The sequence below is a fragment of the Trichosurus vulpecula genome, chromosome 7, assembly GCF_011100635.1.
Source record: "Trichosurus vulpecula isolate mTriVul1 chromosome 7, mTriVul1.pri, whole genome shotgun sequence".
Taxonomy (NCBI): domain Eukaryota; kingdom Metazoa; phylum Chordata; class Mammalia; order Diprotodontia; family Phalangeridae; genus Trichosurus; species Trichosurus vulpecula.
This window is the reverse complement of record NC_050579.1, coordinates 199,419,800-199,434,873: the sequence shown is the minus strand read 5'-3', so window position 1 is coordinate 199,434,873 and position 15,074 is coordinate 199,419,800. Positions and strand designations below refer to the sequence as shown.

The 15,074-nt window shown below is 35.8% G+C and overlaps 1 pseudogene; it reads right to left on the bottom strand.

Annotated features, from left to right (window-relative positions):
- Window positions 1-374: 374 nt before the first annotated feature.
- Window positions 375-14,056, bottom strand: LOC118857785 (annotated as a pseudogene).
- Window positions 14,057-15,074: the final 1,018 nt, after the last annotated feature.

Sequence of the window (15,074 nt, the reverse complement as noted above, 5' to 3'; positions counted from 1 at the left end):
ATTCAGCTAGAATTGTCATTTTTATATTTGTCATATTAGCTTGGCCTACCCATGACCAACTGATGTTTTTCCAATTATTTACATCTGACTTTATTTATGTGAAAAGTATTTTGTATGTGTTCATATATAGCCCTGGGTTTGTTTTGGCAGGTTGAGTCCCAAATATTTTATAATATCTGAAGCAATTTTAAATGGGATTTCTCTTTCTTTCTCTTGCTTTTGGGCTTTGTTAATAATACATAGAAAAGCAGATGACTTATGTGGTTTTATTTTTTTTGTTTTTGTTTTTAAAGTTCTATTTTTATTTAATTTGAGAGCAAGCTTACAAATTCTGAGTGTTAATGCACCCAAAACACATAAGCATACACATTACATTAGGCTGTTGAAGATTTGAATTGCTGTTTCAGAAAGAGTTCCTTCAGTTGCTGGTCAGTTGTGGCCTCCTTCTGCTGCATTAGCTCAGACGTTCCTTTAGTCACTCACCAGGCATCAAGTCTGGACGTGGAAGGACAGTGTGGCCTGCCAGAGGCCAGAGGTAGAGACTCCCAGTACTCTCTCCTTGCCCTTGCTCTAATCCAGAGCTTGGTGTGCATGCTCAAACCACTCCCCCAGCTGCCATGTTTTTCAGAAGCATCAGGCAGGAAGCCCCTTTCAGGAGCCAAGTCCTCTGCAACCGCTCTGATGTGATAAGGCTCAAATCCACAGCAGTCCCCGATGTATCTGACACCAACGTTGTAGGCTTCCCTGGCATATTTTTGAATATCCCATCTGGTAGCAACTCTGGGTTCCAGACCAAATGGAAATTCTGGGAGATCGATAAATCCTTGTGTGCCACAGTCTGGAGTACAGTAAGCCAATGGCTGTGTCATCAAATGGGCTTTTAATCTGTCAGCCTCCAAACCCACTTTCATAAGTTTCATGGTTTTTAAACTAATTGTGGGGTCAAAATGGCAGTTCACACCAACAATGGAAGCTCCTGCTTTAACCAGCTGCACTGCACATTCTCTGCATGACACACCATGCAAATCTTCTTCTGGGCCAATGCACATGGTAGCAGCCACTGGCTTTCCAGATTCTTTTAAGGCTTCAACTGCCCACACAGCTTATTCAACGTGCTCAAAATACTCGGCAATCAGAAAGTCCACCTCTAACTGTTGACAGAAAATTTTTTTCACTTCAGTTTCACTCTTGCAACTCAGGTATGACGGTGTCTGACTAACTCCACCAGCCACCAAAGCGTCTCCTTCTGCAGCCACCTCCAGGGCAATGTCACAAGCAGCTTCCTTCACTTTCTGCCCAAATATTTTCTCTGCAACATAATTCCCTCTATTTTCCAGCTTGTCCTCACTAGCACAGAAAGTGAAGGTTTGCATGACATTTGAGCCTTCTCAAAGAAATTCCTGATGAAGCTGTCACACTGCTTCTGGGTGTTCAACTGCAGTTTCTGGAGTACAGGGTCCAGCTTTCACATATCCTCTTTTCTCAAGAGCAAAGACAAATCCCCCAACTCCAATTATAATCTCTCCAGAATCCAAACGCTGGAGAATTCCCTTCTTCACCTTTTTGCCTCCGGGGGGGTACCATCTCTCAGATCTGTACCCTGGCTTTTCACTGGATCCAGGTGGGGAAAATTGCCACAGTCTTGGCTAGGGAAGCAGCAAGAAGTAGCCATGTGGGTTTATTTTAATCCTGTAACTTTCCTAAAATTGTTTATCATTTCAAATAGTTTTTTATGTGATTCTCTAGGATTCTCTAAGTATATCATCATGTCATTGCAGGATGATAGCTAATTTCTTCTTTGATTATTCTAATTCTTTCAATTTATTTTTCTTCTCTTTTTGCTAAAGCTAACCCTTTTAGTACCATATTGAATAACAGTGGTGATGATGGACATCCTTGTTTCACTGCTGATCTTATTGGAGATGCATCTAGCTTATCCCCATTCCATATAATGCTTGCTGATGTTTTTAGGCAGATGCTACTTATCATTTTAAGGAAGGCTCCATTTATTTCTATAATCTCCAGTTTTTTCAATAGGAATGAATGTTGCATTTGTCAAAAGCTGTTTCTGCATCTATTGAGATAATCATATGTTTTCTGTTAATACTGTTTTGTTGTTAATATGATCAATTATGCTGATAGTTTTCCTAATATTGACCCAGCCTTTCATTCCTGGTACAAATTCTACCTGATCAAAGTGTATTATTCTCATGATAAGTTGCTGTAGTCTTCTTTTTAATATTTCATTTAAAAATTTTTGTATCTATATTCATTAGGGAAATTGGTCTAAAATTTTCTTTCTCTGTTTTGGCTCTTCCCAGTTTAGGTATCAGTACCATATTTGTATCATAAAAAGAATTTGGTAGGACTCCTTCACCTTTTTCCTCAAATAGTCTATTTTAATTTTGCTTTAAATGTTTGATAGAATTTGCTTGTAAAGACATCTGGCCCTGGAGATTTTTTCCAGGGAGTTCATTAATGGCTTGTTCAATTTCTTTTTTTGAGATGGGGTTATTTAAATATTTTACTTCCTCTTCTGTTAATCTGGGCAATTTATATTTTTGTAAATACTCATCCATTTCACTAAGATAGTCGAATTTATGGGCATACAATTGGTCATAATAATTCCTAATTATTGTTTTAATTTCCTCTTCATTGGAGGTGAATTCACCCTTTTCATTTTTGATACTGGTAATTTGGTTTTCTTTCTTTTCTTAATTCAAATTAAACAAAGGTTTATCAATTCTATTGTTTTTTTTCATAAAACTAGCTCTTAGTTTTATTTATCAGTTCAATAGTTTTCTTAATTACATTTTTTTATATCTCTCCTTTTGTTTTCAGTATTTCTAATTTGGCATTAATTGGGGATTTTCAATTTGTTCTTTTTTAGCTTTTTCAGTTGCATGTCCAATTCATTAATCTCCTCCTTCTCTATTTTATTCTTGTAAGAATTTAGAGATACAAAACTTTGCTTAAGAACTACTATTGATGCATCCCATAATTTTTGGTATGTTGTTTCATTATTGTTATTCTCTTGAAAGAAGTTATTGCTTGTTTCTATGATTTGTTGTTTGACCTACTCATTCTTTAGGATTAGATTAATTAGTTTCCAATTAATTTTTAATCTATCTTTCTTTTTTATTTTTTAAACATTTATTCATTTAAGATTTTTTGTTTTCAGCATTGATTTTCACAAGAGTTTGAATTACAAATTTTCTGTCCATTTCTACCCTCCCACTCACTCCAAGATGGTATAAATTCTGATTGCCCTGTTCCCCAGTCAGACCTCCCTTCTGTCACCCCACTCCCCCCATCCCCTTTTCCCTTACTTTCTTGTAGGGCAAGATAGGTTTCTATGCCCCATTGCCTGTGTATCTTATCTCCTAGTTGTGTGCAAAAAGTTTTTTTGAACATCTGCTTTTAAAACTTTGAGTTCTAAATTCTCTCCCCTCTTCCCTCCCCACCTACCCTCCCTAAGAAGGCAAGCAATTCAACATAGGCTACACATGTATCATTATGCAAAAACCCTTCCACAATACTCATGTTGTGAAAGACTAACTATATTTTGCTCCTTCCTATCCAGTCCCTCTTTATTCAGTTTTCTTCCTTGACCCTGTCCCTTTTCGAAAGTGTATGCTTTTGATTACTGCTTCCCCCTATCTGCCATGCCTTCTATCGTCCCCTCTTTTTTATCTCCTTCCTCTTTGTTTCCTGTGGGGTAAGACACCCAATTGAGTGTGTATGTTATTCCCTCTTCAGGTCAAATCCGATAAGAGCAAGATCCACTCATTCCCCCTCACTTGCCCCCTCTTCCCTACCAACAAACTGCTTTTTCTTGCCACTTTTATGTAAGATAATTTACCCCATTCTCTTTCTCCTTTTCTCCCTCTCTCAATATATTCCTCTCTCATCCCTTAATTTGATTTTATTTTTTGAGATATCATCCCTTCCTATTCAACTCACCCTGTGCAGTTCTAGAATTTATTCAGAGCCATTTTTATAGGTGTTTGGAGGGTCCTGGGGGAGAGCTTTAGGCAAGTCTCTGCTTTCCAGCTGCCATCTTGGCTCCTTAATCTATCTTTCAATGGCCCTTTATTACATATATTTTTTATTGCATCATGATCTGAAGGGGATGCATGTAATATGTCTGCCCTATCTTTCAATGGCCCTTTATTACATATAATTCTCTCTCCCCCAGGTATGACAGACTGCCATCTTGAGCTGAGAGGCTTGGTATTACCACTGCCACCAGTGATTCAGTCCATTAGGGCTACTCTCCCAGCCAGGTGCAACTTATCCTTCTGGTCAATCTTCTGGACTCTCCTAGTCTGGAAATCTGCCACACAGTCTCCTAGTGGATTCTTCCACTCTCAAATTTGTTCAGATTCACTTTTTTAGAGGTATCTGAAGGAATTTGTGAGACAGCTCAGGAGCATTCCTTCTTTCACTCCATCATCTTGGCTCTGCTCCTCCCCCCCCCAAAAAAAAGATTTTAAACACTTTAAAGTCACATTGTATTTTGATTATTCAAGTACAGAGCAACCACAACTGCAAAAAAATTGCTAATTTACCTATGTTATGAGTTTTACTACTCTGTGACAGGCAATGTTGCAAAATTTTCTTACTGTGCCATAACCATATTCAGGCATCATATTGAGCACACCAAGGATGAATAGAGTATGGCTGAACTATAGATAGATAGATTATATGCAGAGAGAGAGAGAGACAGAGAGAGAGAGAGAGAGAGAGAGAGAGAGAGAGAGAGATAGTGACATTGATGTATGTGGATATAAATGTGTATATGGGTACATAGACATGCATGCATGTGTCTATATATATGTGTGTATATACATGCATATATAAATACATGTTTTCATACTTTGGAGCAATACAAAGACATCAGTAGAAGACATTAATGGTAGTCTTAAAGCATCGGTATTATGAGTTGTCTTTCTATGTATGTTCCATGATCACACATATTTACTATGTGTTTGCCCCACCAACATGTGCCCTACTTATAAGCCCCTCCAAATATGTTTCCTTCATGTATTCTCTCTTTGCACTGATGATATGTATAGTTTTGCCCATTTTTAAGGAAAATGTTTTATTCTGACTTTTCGTAATCTATGTCCTTAAATAACTTTGCATTGAATTATATCCTCTCTCTAACAAGGAAAAGGAAACACATAAGTGAGGGTCTCATTAACTATGGCTTTGAGTCTCTACCAGCCCCCTAAAATACTTTCATCTGGGAATAACCTTCTCTGAAGCACTCACTGTGTGAATTTTAGGTGCTTCAAAATGCTATGAAATTAATAGGAATGATGTATATTGAATTGAATGACTTGTTCAGAATGCAGTTATTTCTTGGATAAAAAGATGCCATCTATTTTTTTCTCATCACTTCCCAAGTCTCTCCTTTTGTTCCCTCTGAAAAACAAAGACATTCTAATGAAGCATGATGAGTATACAACTGGAAAGAAATCAAAGCAGATGAGAACTTCTCATTAATCTCCCTACTCTGCCCTGATTTGGGAACTATGCATGATATTTATAAAGTAAGCATTTTTTCCCAAATGCATCTTATTCCTTATTTTTAATGAAATATATTTTTATAAAGAAGAAGGATCTGCTAATTTCAAATATCTTTCTACATGCATCTTACCTTTTCAGTATAACCTCATGAAGGAAAAAAAAGCAAAATTAATTTTGTTAATTTATTTAAAAATAGATTTTTAAAAATAATTCACCATACAGTTTCAGGAAGCTGATGTGCCATGTAGCTTATTTTTATTTATTGTTGTTGATGCTGTTGTGTTGTTGCTGACCACTCATGTGCCAGGAGATTTTAATGTTTATGGACAGCTCTTAATGGGGGCAAAAAAAGTATATTTAGTGTTCTATGAAGCTCATAATCCTACAGAATTTGACATTTTTCCTATGTTCTGAAAAACCTTGAAGATGCTTGCATTTCCTTCAGCAGTCTTTACATGTCCACCACCCCAATTATTCCTTTATGCTTTCAAATTTAAAATAATTGTGATTTCATCAGTGTGTGTGAGAGAGACAGACAGAAACAGAGAGGGGGGGGGAGATCCTCCATTGGTGTAAACCATATAATTCTTAGATGGTTTCATGAGTTTCTAGGAACCAAGTAATTCATCACCTAGTGGCAAGTCTTTTAGTTCAGAGTTACTTCACACTAAATTAAGATGATCCTTGGATGATAGGAGCTCAATCCATCCCTAGGTTGAAATTATTGGAAACACTATATTGTGTTGGTTTAACTTTCAAGAGCTGAGTCACCTACGGACTCTGATGAGTCTTTGAGTTAAGACTTTGGTGAATGACCATTCACTTTAAGGTTGGTCACTGAGAAAATGGGAAGCACAACATAACTTATAGATCAGTACCTAACAGGAACCAATATAACAAACTGTATTTTTCAACAAACATAAGACTGCAGCTGACAAGAAATTTTGCAAAGCTCTCAGGGTTTCTCACAGAAAGATAGGATGGAAGATCAGTAGAACAATTAATTGTCAATTAACAAATAAACATTTATTAAGCACCTGTTATGTGGCAGGAGTTCTGGGGAGAGATGAAAGATAGTCCCTTCCCTCAAGGAGCTTACAATCTAATGGCAAATGTCCCTTGACAGTCTTAAAACTAGAAGGACCAGGTACATCAATTGATCCAAAATTTTATTATGATTTTACTTTGAAATAAAATGCTATACCCTGTCTCTCTTAGCTTTATGTAGAAAAATAAATGTACTATATCAATTGTCAGAGCTTGGTCCTTTGAAGTACTCTTAAATTCCAGTCCCTGAATCATCAGCATTTCTAGTAGCTACCAGGATGTAAGGAATGATTTCAATTATCTAATAATATCAGTAGCTAATATTTATCTAGCACTTTACGAAGGCTTTCAAAGCTCTTTACATGCATTGTCTTATTTGATCCTCACATTACCCTGTGAAATAAGTCTTATCATTATCCCTATATGTATGAGTGTACTGAAGTTGAGAAATGTCAGGGGGCACAATCGGGCACAATGCTAATCAGTGTCTGAGGCAGGATTTGAATTCCGGCCTTCTTTACTCTTGATCCAGTGCTCTTTATCATGCCACCTTATTGCCTTCAGGGTATAAGAAGCTTCAGAATTATTGAAATTGGGTAATGTCAGTCAAAATAATCATTAGGCATTTATTAAACACTCATATGCCAGACACAGTGCTAGATTCTGAGGATGCACATATAAAAGTAAATCCATCATTAGACCACAGATTTAGAGATAGAAGGGACCTTAGGAGCCACTGACTGTGATGCCCTCATTTAAGAAACTGAAGCATAGAAGTTGTGTCTTGCTCAGCTAGTAAATAACTGAGACAGCATTTGAAGGCTGATCTACTTTGACACAGTCCAGTATTCAATAGACTGTGCTATATAGCTACCAAAAGTCCCTGCCCTCAAGGAAACTATCAATATCATAGGATTACAGAAGTAAAAAATTCCTTACAGGCCATCCAATCTATGATTTTCATTAATTAGGTAAGAAAACTAAGAGGTGGAAAAGTAAATTAATTTGTACAATACTCCATAGGCACATAGTAAGTAATGGAGCCAGTTTTTGAATCTACTTTGGAGGATTCAAACCCTTCTATCTTCTAAGTGAATGTTGGTCTTCTGGAATATCTAGCTACTCATATCTTGACTTGTTATTGTCTGCTTGGTTATAAGAGAAGTAAAATATAGTATTTATTGTAGCATTAAGCCAGAACTCCCTTTACTGCTAAAGTCAAGGAAGTAACCTTTTATACTTCTCTCCTCATTCATTACCTCATGAATTATTAATTTGTTCATTCAATATTTATGAGTGAATGAATGGCAGCCTTTTGCTTACCAATGAATCAGCAAAAAGCTCTCTATAACTGCTTTTCTATAATCTGCATGTCTCTTTAATGTTAGGAAAGAAAATCTTTGCCTTTGTTTTTAAATCCTTCTAACCTGACATTAATCACCTAGTGCTAATACTTAGCCTAAGTGCATACTCTTACTTCCTACATCCTTGAAAAAGCCTAATCTTTTCAATTAGACAAGATGAGGAGGAAAGTGGAACATTTTGGGGAAAATTTATAGACAATTTCTCAGAAAAAAAGTCTCATACCTCAAACATTAAAAGAACTTTGTAAAATCTCTAAGAATGTGAGTCATTCCCTAATTGATAAATGGTCAAACGAAATGAACAGGCAGTTTTTAGATAAAGAAATCTAAACAGTTTATAGTAATATGAAAAAATGCTCTAAATGACTATTGATTAGAGCAAGGCTTAAACTTTTTCCATTCATGACCCCTTTTTGCTTGAGAAATTTTTATACAATAGGTATATAAAATAGGTATACAAAGCAAACATTTACTGATAATAAATTATAAAGAAATTTATTTTAAAACAATTCTTTGGTACATGTATTATTTTATTATTTATTAAAGATGAAAGCAAAATGGATGTGCTTGTTTACTTTTACATAAAGAATTAAATCTTGGTGAAATATTTGATTTGGCAGGACATAGAACATCTTCAATAATCTTCAGAGTTGATCAATATTTTGATTTTGTAATGATCAATGCTGAGAACACTACTTTGCATAAATACATAGCACAAAATGGCAGAAGTATGTTTGGGGCCATATCAGAAATTGTTGGATATTCTGTCCTAATCCCAAGTCAAAATTCACTTAATAATTTTGTATGTACAGTAAAAATACTGTAATTTATAACATACAATAATCTTCAATCTGAGCCAATGCATTTCTGGCAGCATTCATTGGTGTTGAGTGGTGTAATGGCATGCACAGTGTGAAGTGAGCATGTTGTGTGTTCAGAACAAAGGATGCAGTGAAGTTGCATGATACAACTTTTGGTCATTATGCAATCAGGAACCTTTCACTGTTACCAAATTTTCTGAGACCGCCACATTTGGTTATACAACTCCATATGGGGTCATGACTCACTGTTTAAGAAGCACTGAACTAGAGAAATACAAATTAAAACAACCTTGAGATACCATTTTACACCTATCATATTGGCTAAAATGATTAAAGAGGAAAGTGACAAATGTTGGAGAAGATGTGGAAAAATTAGGACATTAAATTCATTGTTGATAGAATTTTGAACTGATCCAACCACTTAGGAGAGCAATCTGGAATTATGCCCAAAGAGTTATTAAACTATCCATACCTTTTGACTCAGAATAATCACTACTAGGTTTGTTTCCAAAGATTATCGGGGGGAAATGAAAAGAACCTATATGCTCTAAAATATTTACAGCAACTCTCTTTGTAGTGACAAAAAACTGGAAATTGCAGGGATGCCTGTCAATTGAGGAATGGGTAAACAAGTTGTGTTATGTCATCATGATGGAATATGACTATGGTATAAGAAATTATGAGCTTGATGATCTTAGAAAAACATGGATAGACTTACATTAGGAATGTTGCTCAACATTGTTTTAAGAACAACTTTGAATGAATGAGTCATTTTGACTATTATGAATACCCAAATTATGTAAAAAGGACATATGAAGCAAGACAATATCTGCATCTGGAGAAATAACTAATAAATAGAAGTATATACGGAATGATTTTACATATGTATATGTGTGTATACACATATACACACACACATATATTTTAGTCTAATGGTAGCCCTGTCTAGAATGGGGGGGGGGGGGGAGGAGGTAAGAAAAAAAGAAATTTGTGTGATAATTTTTACTATACATTTGAAAGGAATAGCCAGTTGTACATAATACATGTGCAGTTTCATGTGCAAACATCTTTGTTTTTATTATAATATATCATTGAAATGCTAGTTTTATTCCATAAATTAAAAATAAAATAAATTTTAAAAAGAAAAGGAAAGCCTAAACTAAGCTAAAGGTATGGGATGTCAATAGAGATTATGTATTCATTTTAAAACATAAACAGATTAGTATTGCTGAAAGTAAATTTTAAAGGTTATACAATGATACAATAAGCTTGGTCAGTGTAGATGGTTGATTTACATCTTTTAAGCTGAAAAAAGGACTTTCTCTTAAATATAAAGTATTTTTCTTATCATCTAGATTATTGAACAACTCTTATTTTAGAAGCATGCCTTCATTCATGATATTGAAAATAAAATTAAGAAGGAAAAAAAGTAGAATTTTCTGGATAATTCAAGTAAGGAGACATTTTGAAGTCACAACCATAAACCTGCTTTGTTTGTCATTTATGCTTGGCTTGTAAGTTACCTGGTCATACAAGGGGTGAAAATCATGATAGGAAAAGGTAAAGAAAAAAAGATAATACAAAAGGATAAGATTCCTAACATATTTAGTTTCCTTTCAACCTCCATTTTCCTTTCTTGTACTACTGCCTTTCCATCTGCCTAACTCAGTTCTAGATTAAGAATCAGAGAGAGAAAGAAAAAATGAGAGTTGGGTGAAGTATTGGTTTTTATATTTCAGTTCCTAGTATAGGTCACATTTCAAAATCAAATTGAAAAGAATACTTGAGGACTTAGTATAACAAGTAAATATCAGGTGATTTTTTTTTTCTTTTATAAAATGAAATTAATAATTTAGGACCTCCTGAGCTAAGGAAGCCATTTTTGGTTTCTACACTGGCAGCATCCCTTAAAAATTTTCAATGATTATTTTTCTCAGTCTCTAAACTAGTAGGTAGAATACAAACTGCTCAGCAGAATATAAGTTCCTTGAAGCCAAACATTTGTTTGATTTTTTTTCTTTCTACCCTCAATGCCTAGAGCAAGGGAAGGGCCCAAAGGAAGCCATTTTATAAAGGCTTATTGAATAGTACTTCTTGTACGAATCTGTACAGTAGATATGACCACTGCTTTATTGAATCTGACAGTGTTTGTTGTCTATGACAGTCTACCATAACCACCAGAGCAGCATGCTATTTGTAGCAGTAAAAGCAATATATTTAGAGCCAGAAATTCTGGGTTTAAATTCCTATTTCTTCCCTTAGTACCTGTGTGACCATGGCAAATTCTTCAATGACCCTGGGAAGTATTTTTTTCCTGATCTATAAAATGAGATTCAGACTGGATGGATTCTGAGGTCTTTTCTTCTTCTAAGTCTACATACAGGCAGAATCTGTGATTCCATGACATTGATTCAGATGCTAATCACAATTTGTGTAACCTTGGACAAGTATTTAAATCCTCTGGACTCTGCTTTCTTCATTTGTAAAATGAGAGGGATCCAACTAATCTATAACATCTTTAAATCCTGAACATAATTTCTCAAAGAATATACTCTAATGTTTACCCACAAGAGGCACTGTAGTATAATATATAAGAGACTGGTTTCAGAGGCACAAAGACCTGGCTTCAAATTCTGTTTCTGACACATTGCGAATATGAATGATATCAAATTACTTCAACTGTCAATATCAACAGACAGCTCTCTGTAATTACCTCTGTATGAATTTCTTTATATATAATATAATATAAAACTGGTATCTTATAGGACATAAGAATGCATATGTTACAGAGACAAATTTTATATATATACATATATATGTATATATATATATATGATCTCTGTGTGTATATATCATGCAAAATATGTATTATATGTGTATATATGTATATAATATGTGTATATTTCCACTGTATGTGATTTATATATGATGATAATTAGCTATATATGGAAAGTGACAGAGACAGAGGAGAGAAAGACAGACACATGGATATATACAGCAAATAGGTCATTTTACGGTGAATATTTATTTTCTTTCTTATACGAAAGCAATTTATTGGGCTAAAGGTTGTGATAGAATATAAACTGCTTGGGTGGAAAGTTTAATTTTTTTTCTTTTTGTCCTCAGCACTTTTAGCTGAGGCAAGAGTGCCTTGCACATGATAAGTGCTTAATCAGTACTTGTTGGCTGACTGATTGCCAGCATTTTCTAATATCAAGTATGACAATTAGGTAGTGCGATGCATAGAGTGCCAGGGCCTGAAGTCAGGATGATTCATTTTCCTAAATTCAAATCCAGCCTCAGACACTTACTAGCTGTGTGACCATGGGCAGGTCACTTAACCCTGTTTGCCTCAGTTTCCTTATCTGTAAAATGAGCTAGAGAAAGAAATGGAAAACCACTCCAGTATTTTTGCCAAGAAAACCCCAAGTAGGTTCATGAAGGGTAGGACATGACCGAAAACTACTGAGCCAAAACAATCTCGAGTGCCTTTCACATTGCTTTATACTTTTGGGACAAAGGGTCAAGTCCAGAAGTCCCAAGTGCTTTTCAATTGAAGTTACAATAACAGTACCAAGAATCCTGATTTCCTGAGTTGCCAGTTGCTAAAGGGAAAATGGGAGAGGGTGAGCTAGAAGCAGAGCAAAGAAGAGAGATTAGATCATGAGAGTCATGGTATTGGGCCCATAGGCTTTATTATAGTTGAGAAGTGATTCTTTACTGCTGCACTTTATTACCAGCCAGATTGGTTAGGATAGGAAAAGCTTCCACAGAGAGCCTGCAGAATGATTTTTCCCACTCTTTCTCTTCCTCTGCCTTCTTTCCCTTAGGTTAAATGAAAAGATATGTAATTGTCAAGCTTTCTTAGCAGCAAGACTCCTTGCTGCACTAAGCAGTATTCTTCAGGTTTGGGGAATTTAATTACCAATCACAAAGTCGACACCTGGAAGTAAAGATAGAAGAATAATCCTTCACAAGTCACCTAGTGTTCCTTACTTCAAAGTGTTTTTTAAAATATTTCCCAACTAATCCCCACTAATTCCATGCCTTCTTCCCTCTTCTTCCCCCAGCCCTGAGTAGCGGTTCCTATATTAACTAGAAAATTAAAAAGGTGAGGAATTTTGCCAAAAGCTGTGTTGGCCAAGCTAGGATCAGTACGGCATCTGTTTATACCTCTTCATCGTAATAGCCATTTTCTATACACAAAAATAGAGGTAACTGTCTGAGGCTCCTTATCCTGGACTTCAAGTCAAGTAGACTTGAATTTGAATACACCAATTAGCTATATGACACTGGGCTAGCCTCTGAACCTCTCTCCCCTTCCATTTCCTCATTTTTTTTTTGCAGGGGGGAAGGACTGGCAATTGGGGTTGAGTGACTTTCCCAAGGTCACACAGCTAGTAAGTGTGTCAAGTGTCTGAGGCTGGATTTGAACTCAGGTCCTCCTGACTCCAGGGCCTGGCTCTGCTCACTGCACCACCTAGATGCTCCATTTTCTCATTTTTAAATGGGATAATAGTAACACCTAACTCACAGAATCATAAAGATTAAGTGAGATAATATATGTTTTACAAACCAAAAGTTTATTGTTGTTGAACCTGCTATCATCTTGGGTCTATATAAAGTTTTATAAATCAAAGCAAATTACTTCATTTGCCATCATATATAGCATGAAATGGAATTATAATGTACATACTTGATTTTCTTGGAAAACCATCAATATTGACTAGTAAGGAAGTCCACATAAGGAATTCCAGCAATGTTGGAATCATTGAACTAAGTGGGAATAGGATTTTTAAGATCCTTCTACATGCAAGACATGTGCTAAGTGCTTTGCAAGTATTATTTCATTTGATCTTCAAACCCCAATGGAGTAAGTGCTATTATGATCCCCATTTCCCAAGGTGAATACTTGAAAGAATACAAAATTTCTTATTTGAGTCCTTCATTTCTTGTGTTTCATTTTAATACCTGAATTTATTATAGTTAACTTTTCTAAGCATGCTAAATGGGCATTGATGCAAAGAAATTTCTGTCAAATGGTTTTTGACCAATACTAGTTACAATTGACCACCATCTAATGCTAAGATGTTAGCTAATATATGAAGGAAATTTTTAATTAGCTTTCAGTTTTATTTTGTATTTATGCATTTATATAGCATAATACTCCATCATTGAACTCATAGGCTCATAGACTTATAGTTGAAAAGTACTTCAAAGGTAATCTTGTTCATCACTTACCCAAATCCTAACACCTCCCATCCCATCATCTAACCACTGATTAAACATCTCCGGTGTTCAGGGGAAAGGATTTGATAATACGGAACCAATTAGAAGAGCCCTCGGCAAAGTTAGATTGACGTCTAAAGAAAGAGAAAAAAAGGAAATTAAGTTCTCCAATTTATGGGAAAACAAATGATTACTAAATAGGACTAAAGGTAGAGTGGGAAAGGCAAGCAGACTTTATTTGGGGATGTTTGGTTGGGAAAAAAGAAATTACGTGTGTGTGTGTGTGTGTGTGTGTGTATACATAGACATATGCGTAAGTATGTATATATACCTGTGTATATATACACACACAGATAGTCAAGGGAAATAATTTAATGAGCTCTGATCCATTTTCTTTTTTTTTTTCAGGGGGAAGGCATGGCAATTGGGGTTAAGTGACTTGCCCAAGGTCACACAGCTAGTAAGTGTGTCAAGTGTCTGAGGCTGGATTTGAACTCAGTAGAAACTCACTGTGCCACCTAGCTGCCCCTCTGATCCTTTTTCTATTGAGCTGCATTTATTGTTGTCGTTGCTGTTCAGTCATGTCAGTCATGCCTAGCTCTTCATGACCCCAGCTGGAATTTTCTTGGCAGAGATACTGGAGTGCTTTGCCATTTCCTTCTCCAGCTCATTTTACAGATGAGGAAACCTAGGCAAACAGGGTTAAATGACTTTCCCAGGGTCAAATAGTATCTGAGGCCAAGTTTGAACTCAGGAAGATGAGTTTTCCTAGCTCCAGGGCTGGCACTCAACCCACCATGCTACCTAGCTGTCCTCTCCTAAAGCATAGGTCTGACAGTGTCATCCCTCTCCAATAAATTCCAGTGGCTTCTTGTTACCTCCAGGATCAAATGTGAAATTCTCTGTTTGGAATTTAAAATCTTTTACAACCTGGCTTTTCCCCCCATATACCCTATGATCTAACGACACTGGGATACTTGTGATTCATGGAACATGGCATATCTCTCTAGTGTTTATGCATTACAATTTCTATCTCCCATAAATGGAATACTCATTCTCCTCATCTCTCCCTCTTGGT